Source organism: Grus americana, chromosome 2, assembly GCF_028858705.1.
Source record: "Grus americana isolate bGruAme1 chromosome 2, bGruAme1.mat, whole genome shotgun sequence".
Lineage (NCBI taxonomy): Eukaryota > Metazoa > Chordata > Aves > Gruiformes > Gruidae > Grus > Grus americana.
The window spans coordinates 154,300,491-154,309,555 of NC_072853.1; positions in this window are offsets into that span (position 1 = coordinate 154,300,491).

The following is a 9,065-nucleotide window of genomic DNA, read 5'->3' on the forward strand; positions in this document are numbered from 1 at the left end:
ATTATCAAAGCTGTGCTCTAAGGTTTCATAACAGACGTTACATCTGGCCAAAGCATTTCCTCACCCACTCCTCTGCCCCCCTGAAAAGGGTTTGAAAATAGGAAATTTCAGCTGTGCAGCCAGTCTAAAGAGTCTGAAAGAATCAAGTTATAGCAGATTATATAAAAAATGTGATTCCAATGCATGCCTCTGCTGAAATGGTAAGAAAATGAACCTAGCGCTTATGTGGGTTTATTGTGCTCTACATAAAGACTATATTTAGGGCAGAGGAAAAAGTGATTAACAGTGTCAACATAGACTTAATTTTTGGTTAGGATATGGGGCAATTTTATCTGTCTGAATTACTCTTGGAAAACTTCATATACAGAAAAAAATGACTAATGTATAATGATTTATGCAATTGCACAAGAGAAATTGTGTATAGATCAAACAGAAAATATGAGTCAATTAATGTCCCTTATGAACAGGCACAATGGTTAAGTATGTAGGTCACTTTTTAGAGATTAGTTATCTGGGGTCTTGGACAGATGCCCAGTAAAGTGAAACACGCTTAATGGAATTGCTGATATAAAAATAATCCTATTAAAATAAAACATTAACTTTTCAGTAATATAGAGAAGTGGTGTAAAAACAGGAGCTTGGTTTTAAAATACGTACTTGATAAGGAAATAAGCCTGTCGAATGAATAAAATCTCTTCATAAGCACAATGACTAAATACATTTTAAATGTGATTATAAAGATTATATTACTGATGAATTAATCTGCTTTGAATCTTTAGCAATATAATGGAAGATAAAAGGTATTCATAAATACAGGGCACATAACTGATACGTGGCCAGGTGACACTTGATATGTGACATTTAGCCCAAATCAGGTTTTGTTTGCTCGTGTCAGTCGATAATTGCAGCAGAAAGCCTAGCTGGACCTGGCAGCAGCTTTTCCATGCTACTATACTAAAGTTGTCTTTATTTTTTTTTTAAACTACTTATCTAAGCAAAAAACCCCAAAACCCAAACAACAGCAAACCAACCCCTCCCCAGCAACCAAAAAACCCAACCCCAGTAGGTACCTGATGCAAAATGAAGGAGTTTACTGGAACAAATGGGATTGAAAAAAATAGTAATGCCTACTGTCTTAACAGAGTATTCAGTGGGAGTGGTACAAGGTGAGCCTGGAGTGCTCTGCCTGGTTCTCCTTCAGCACTCATGAAGCTGAACATGTCCAATGATGACAGAAGTGGAACTGCCTGAAGAACAGAGTGCTTCACATCTGGAACGTGAACTGCAGATTTACTTGTGCCTCATCACTGCAGAGTTCGTAGAGGGGGCAAAACCTTGAAGAACATCCCACGTTGGTGTACCCAAAAGAACTACACTGGCATTTGTGAACCTAGTGTGGGAAACGGTATTACCTCAAGGGCCAGACATTAGATCATACAGTAAATTGTTGCACGTCTAAACTCTAGATATCTGGTCCTCAGTGTGGTAACTGGATCTCTCTCTCGATAGGCACAAGCTCTCTATGCAACACATGACTATTTACATTAAAATTCAGAAATGTTTATAGGAGCAGACATGGAGAGTTCAAGATTTTTTTCTCCAGACTCCTGGACAAGTTTGTTAATTACTTGAAGTAATATTTGTCTTCTCTAACAATGGCCATCTAAAATCTAGGTATTCCTCTCCTGTCTAATTCTCTATTTCAGTGGGATAGCAGGCAGCATTTCCACAGTACAGTCCATAACTCCCTGAGGATGGAATTATTTGCCCTTGATGAAGTCCCTTTCCTTCTTCTGAACATACAAGCAGTTAGAGAAGAGCTAGGAGGAGAGGGCTGACTTTTCAATAGCTAGAGTTAGTCAAGATACACCCAACACCACGGTTATAAATTCCTGACCTTTCTCAAGACAGATCAACTTTTATCTTGAAGAAAAAATGATGAGAGGAACGGCGATGGTAAGCAGGGATTGTATGGTCAGAACAATGGTGTACAGGCGGCAGAGCCCGACTAGCGTCATAGTTACAGGGTCTTCCAGGAGAAGCAAGGTTGAATGTTCCTGGGCAGAGGAGGAATTGAATGTGGGTCCCACACATCAGGGAGAGTGACCATGGAAAATCCTCCGTAAACATCCCAGGCGTGGATTATGGCATTTTAAAGGCTAGTAATACCTTTGTTGACTTCATATGTCAGGTTTGATCTGAAAGCATGAGGTAGGTTTTGCAACTTTGAAGGTAATTGAAACCCTTAATGGTATCAGGCCTGCGTTCTGGATTCTGGTTAGGTTGAGTTGAAGCAGCCCTGTGAGGACTGAAAAAATTGTAGCTGTTGACAGGAACAAAACTGTAGTCGTGTCAGGAGCTCTTAAGAGATAGCCAAGTTCTTTCATAGCCCATTTTAGGTAGTGAAACCTCCCTTTAGATCTGAGCTTGTTGCAGTATCTTTAATCAAATACCTCATCATGTTCTCATTAATTTTTCTACCTTGATGAATGTGGATATAAATACTTTCATAAGTCTAAAGTACAAGGATATCCATGACCACTAAATACTAGATAATGATTATTTTCTCTTTACTCTTCCTTATCAGCTAGCATATTTTACCTTATTTAGTATAAGCCATGGTTTAGTAAGAACTTAATTATTTCTGAGTAGTTCTGAATGTATTCTAGAAATATTTTACGGATATTTACAGAGTTGGAAAATTGCATAAGAATACAAACAGGGCTTAAACTAATGTGTGACACTGACTCTTGGGAATGAGTCACATGTGCATTTGGAATTGAAAATACACAATCCCAGGAGATTCTAAAGTGATGTCAAGCTATTCTGTTAAAATGTGTTGGATTTGTGTCAGTAAGTTAATTGTCAGCAATGGTAAGTGAGAATTCACTGTTACTGGTGAAACAGCCTCACAATAAAAACCCAAAACTTTTCACAAGATTATTTTTTTGTTGTTGTTAGGGCAGAAGGTTTAAAATTGAACATTGTACAATGGACAAATTGTATATTGCAATGAAGTTCCCCAACCCATATCTCCAGTCTAACTTAGATAGTTTTTTAGTTTATTTGGATTCTAGATGTCAAGTTCAAAAATTGTGTTATTCAGATGAACAATATAAATTAATAATCAGTGCAGATCTGAAAATGAAGTTATTTTTGTCTTCATTGGCAGTACTTGCCACTGATGCTGGCAGCTTTAGGACATGTGTGATTCTCTCTGTGCAGACAGAAACCTGTTTGTTATCCTGTACTTAAGCGTATGCTTTCAATCTTACCAGTACCTCACAGAAAAGTCTTGACTTAGAGAGTTGCGTTACGGATCTTGCTTCTACGATTCTGTACGTCTATGGCCTATTCAGTCCCAGCTGGCATCCAGTGGTTGTCTTATACTCTTGCAGTTTCTGTGTGTTATCCTCTGCACCTCACCATTCTGTTTACTTGTACAATCTGGCAGATTGGAATTAAATTGATTTGCATTAGTAGGTAGGATAGCAAAGTCTTGTAATTAGTGGTGCCCCGTACATATGGATACAGAAATACAGTTTAGCTTGTTGAAATAGACTGTTACGGAAGTTTTCCCTGAAAATGGGTGTTATTTTGGTCCATACAATTAAATCACATACATAATAGCGTTCCAGTGCATTTGTGCAGTAAATGTAGGACTCCAGGATACTCAGCAAGATCAATGGTGAAAGTAACAATGACATAAAGAGTTACAAAACTGAACTCCATGCCAAAGAGAGAAGTACAGATGCTCCTTCTCCCTCAGAAAATCCCACAGACCCAGAGCTACTCTGTACTTGCAACCCATAAGCACCTCAACACTTTCTTCAGCACTGCTTTTCCCTTTCTTATAAGAAGGAAATTGGTTAGTGACAAAGGCAGCTGCCTCCTGCTATGGCTGGCTAAAAATACTTGGTTTGTGATGGATTAATGTTTCATCTCTCTTACTTAAAAAAAGAAAAAAGCTACAACAATAAAAAACAACAAACCATCCAAAAAACCACACACAAGAAGCCCCAAACCAAGCATACAATGGCAGTGAAGGCTTCTGACTTGACAGCCCAGGAGTAAGAACGCCCAGAATGGCTATAACAACATCAACCCTCCCTGTGACATCTTCCGTTGACCTCTTTGGACCTGAAAAGACCAGCGGGTGCAATGAAGATGCCATCTGGTTTACAGCTTTTCATAAAAATGAACTCTGGGAAGTATAAAATGAGGTGAACAGGGTGCCCTTTTGTTGGAAATGGGCTTGATACTGTGAATGCCATTTAACTTGGATCCACGGTGTCCGTAAGGCAGGAAGTGAGGGTGGGTATTACAGTGCTCGCTCTGTTATGACAATTCCTACGTTCTCCTTGGATATATGATGAAAGAATAGGGCTGTGCAATTAAGGTGCATTTCAAAATAAGGCATTGAGCAGAACAGAATATCTTGTGGGTGCTTCTCTGTGCGACATTCATTAAATGCTGGGAATTGAAGCAAAAGCTTAGTGTAAATATGTATTTGGTAACGCTTCGTTAGCGGCACATATGCATCTCTCATTGTGATGTTTACTTCTGTGATTTCAGAATCTCAAATCTGTGAACCTGTAACCTGATTCCTATTCTTAGTATATCCAACAAGTTCTTGAATGGGTCAAGAATAAGCTGTAAATGCTACACCAGTAGTGAAATCCTGATACCTGGGTTTGTTGCCTAAGCTTCCTGTGCAATGCCTGGGGACGATAGTTCTGTAAATCACATTGGAGGTCTGCCGAGTTCAGTGGCTAGCGAAGGCAGCGCGTCGTTCATTGAAGAGGCTTGAGCTGAAAACAGTGTTCTACTGTTAGTCCCACATCTTATATACAGATATCACGTGAAAAATGCTAATCCAGGTGGTGCAACGCTTCTCTGTTTCAGGCCTTATAAGAGAGCTGGAGTTTGTGTTTATTCAGGCCAAGTGTTTGAATCCGCTTGTTCTACAGCCAGGTTGGGGGTTGTACCACCAGAGTCTGAGAGCTTGTGTTCTATCCCTCGTTTGTTGCATTTTTGGTTTGTAGGAGCGTGACTCAATCTTATTTCCTTGGAGTTGATAGCTCATCACACAAATGAGGGAAGGTTCACTTCTAATATGAACCTTGTATTCCCCAGAGATCTGCCCTAAAAACCAGATAAAGACTGGAGATGGTGGACTCCCGTGCTTACGCAAGGATGGGGATATGCCCGTGTTGGGAATTCTGTCCCAGGGCTGTTGGCCAACATGTGCCTTAAGCAGCTTCCAAGTTCCACAGCAGAAACTTGTCTGTGAAGGCAGGAGTTGTGTCTTTATTAAGTTACATTTGTATATTCTAAAATTGCACTGTGGATGGACAATTTCATTCTATTTTTTTTTTTCCAAATAGTTTTTTTTACTCTCTTTTTTATTCTACCTTTCTTAGTCTCTATAATTTTTCATGTGTATACAGTGTATGGTAACCAAGATAGCCACTACTCAGCACTGTGTGGACTGTGGGTGAGAGAAGCTCCAAAGATGTGAATGACGCTAAGATGAATAAAATAGAGGTCCTAAAGAGAGCCTGTTGTTTCCCTCCTGTGTAAAATGAAAAGAATAACTGGAATGCCTTGACAGAGAGAAGAAAGTAGGATTTCCCAGATCTCATGGGCTAGAAGAAGCAAGTATACTTGGTATACACATCTGTGAATGCTGTGGGTATACAATGCTGTGAAACTTTGAAGGAAATGTGAAAAATGAATGCACTTAGAGTTGATAGGCAGATGACATGGACAATGGAGTAGTCCCATCTGGACATAGCTGGGTCTAGAGATCTTGGACAAAATCTGAAAAACCTTGACCTCTGCCTGTAAAAATATTTCCAGGGGAAGTCCCAGATGTATATACTCTTTTTGTAAGTAAAAGTATTAACAAGATACTTGGGAAAATACGCAAGTATCCTTATCTCAAAAAGGCCTCCCTGAACCTAGAGTTCAAGAATGGAACGAATAATTTTTCTCTCCTTTCAGGTGGAATTCAGTAAACTTGGGGACAACTGCAAGGAAGCTAACATTTGATTCTTCCAGGCTATGCTTGTTCTACGAGTGTGTGAAAATTATTTTTCTAGGACTCTCACGCCAACTCTTCTCATAAAAAGAATACCGTATAATCTCAAAGGTGTTAGTAACAATTGAGAGAGCTTTGCATTTGTATGCCCATCCTCAAAGGGAAAACCGCCTCAAATTTATTATAATTGGTTATTTCCTGATATATTATATTTTTGTTGGTTTTGTGTAGGAATCAACCAGGTAACATCCTTCTCAGTCTTCTCTACTGCATCATCTCCTCTAACACTCAGGTAGATTGCTAGAAATGAAGACTAGCATGACATCACAACTTGGGAAATAGAAGCCAGTAGCTTTCAATTTCTGCATGTCTAACTGATAGTAAGCTGGAGTGCGTGGGTGATTGTGCAGTGGCTTTCTGAGAAGTGGCATGAAAAGAGATTAAGTTTCACTTGGTTACATAGCCTCTCATTTCCAGCTCAATTTTCTTCTGTTGTCAAAAATACGTAACCCCTTCTCTGAAAGAACATTACAATTCTAATTTTCCTTCGACACAGCAGAAGGCATGGCATCTTTTACTTAAAAATACATCTCCAAAATTACACAGGCAGAGGTTCAGCAGCTCTGCTTGCGAAATGAGATAATTCACAATTATGATTTCCAGCATGATAGATAAAGGTAACAGGATTAACAAAAAGCCAGTGCTTGTTTCAATATCCATGTTGTATATTTCTGATTCTTAGTCTGTGCTCAGCAATGCCGTATGATGTACCAGAGTCTTGAAGTGGAAACAGATGATATAAATGATAGAGAATGGCATGGTGGAAGATTTCAAATAAACTGCTGAAGGTACAGTTGTCTGGCAATAGTCAAATTCACTTGATTAAAAATACTGTCCTGCTTTTATTTCAGCATCTCGGATGTCCTGGAAAAGGAAGTGGCAGTGTAGGAGTAGTAATAAGGAGAGAGGATTGATGAGAATACATTTGCTCTCAGACACAATTCCCAAATTTAGGCTGCTGTCTCAGTCACTTAAGCCCCTCAAGCGAGACCATGAACCAGAAAAACAGTCCTGTCTCTCCCCAGTCACCGATTTCCACTGCTTCTCTTGAGCTAGTAACAACATCAGCACAGCTACTTGGTAAGCTGGGTTAGAAACTGCTGGAAACTTTCTTTGCTGATTTAGCTTCAACCGGAACAGGCTCCTGATGTGGCTTCCTATACAGCCACAGAAATAATAATGCTGGCAGAGGGGAACGGATGCGATCGTGCATATGGGAGGTCGGGACAGTTGGTTTTCTCACAGTGCGCACTTGGGATTTAGAGTGAGTTTCAGGTAACGTATTTTGGCTTTTTGAGGGGATCGATGTAAAAATTAGGAAACTGCATCATCAGAGGCAGCGAGAGTTCCCAACCTGTGCAGGTATGTGCAGAAGGGAATACCACACGATGGTTTCCTGTCCTCTCGTCAGGTAGTGTGCTTTGTCCCAGGGAGAGGAAAGAGGGATGCTTTTGTGTCTTTCTGCGTTTGCCATTTTGAAATAATTTGTGTACCATTAGTAAGATCTAGGAGTTCTGTATTTTGGAAACTTCTGTTGTAGGGTGAGATTTTCAGTGGTGCAAAGGAAAGTTAGGCTTTTGATTCTGGTTTACTTTCACTGGAGAGGAGGCATTTACCTCTGCAGTTCAGGGTGGCAAATCCCTTCTGAAAAGGCCCCCTTGGATACGTGGAAGTGCTACTGTCATTGGGCCTGAGTGATTTGATGCTGTGTCAGTGGAAATACACTCTTTACAACGTGACCTATCCTCTATGAAAAAAAAGAATATTCTTATTAAACGCAGACATGCTAAACCTGAGCAGTGATTGGTACAGTAAGGACGAAGGAGTGAATAGCTGCTCAGGCGAGGTCTGGGAGTTGTTGGGCATCTCTCTATTGACTGACCCTGCCATTCGGTTTGTAGTGATGTGTTATTCCACAGGCTCCCTGGCACATTGGCTGCTGTGACGGTGTCTGCAGATTTGTACCTTAAGTTTAAGCCTGTATAAAAGCAGGACATCTGGGGGAGTGAGCGCTTGCAGTGAGACAGGTAACTCACTGTTTGTATTTCTGTTTCTTCCCGTGGTTGCTTTTTTTTTTTTTTTGAAATTCTTGTCAATGGGATTGTGCATGATTAAGGGTATAGATCAAACTCAAAGAGCCTGGGAGCCCTAACACAAATGTATTTTGCATCACTTTTGTGTGTATCTTTTTCTACTTTTGTTGGCTACACTGTGGCCAGCAGCATGATTTACGCTGAACCTAAACACTTTGCCAGCACATATTTGATGAGAAATATTAGCCACCACCAAGACAGATACTTTAGCTATGTAGGCAGGCCCATACCAGTTGTGAATTCTTTACGTATCTCAGCCTGAACAACTGGGAAAATAACGAGACCGGTTAACAGACTCTGAGAAAATACTGTTATCGCTATGGATAAACCACCATAGTTAAACAGTGAGATGCATCTTTAGCAACTTTATTATGGACAAAGACAATGAAGGCTGAGGTTAGAGACTACATAAAACTTGAAGACATAAATAAAGTCCACAGACTGGATCTCATCGGCTTTAAAGTTTTAATGGGCAACTGCAAACATCTGACCTGAACTGCCTGAGCACTCCAGAGAATTTTGCTTTGCAATCTTGTACCAAATTTTGAAATTCATGTAATTCACCCAGTATTAGAAATTGTTTTAACTCAGAGATTGCAGAAACGAAAGGGTTTTTTTTTAATTGTGTTTTTGCTATTTATTGAAAAGATCTTGTGGCTATCTTAGAAGTTTTATAATAAAATTTGAAGAAAACGTGCATATGCTTATAGATATTCTGTCTGGTGTTACACAAGATACCTTTCTGGTTTGAAAAATCAATTTGAGGAGATCTGTATTCTCAGTTTGGAGCCAAGCATATCTAGGAGGGCTGCAATTTCTAGTCATACATTGTAATATGCTTTTATGTTATTTATTAGAACTCAGTAAAT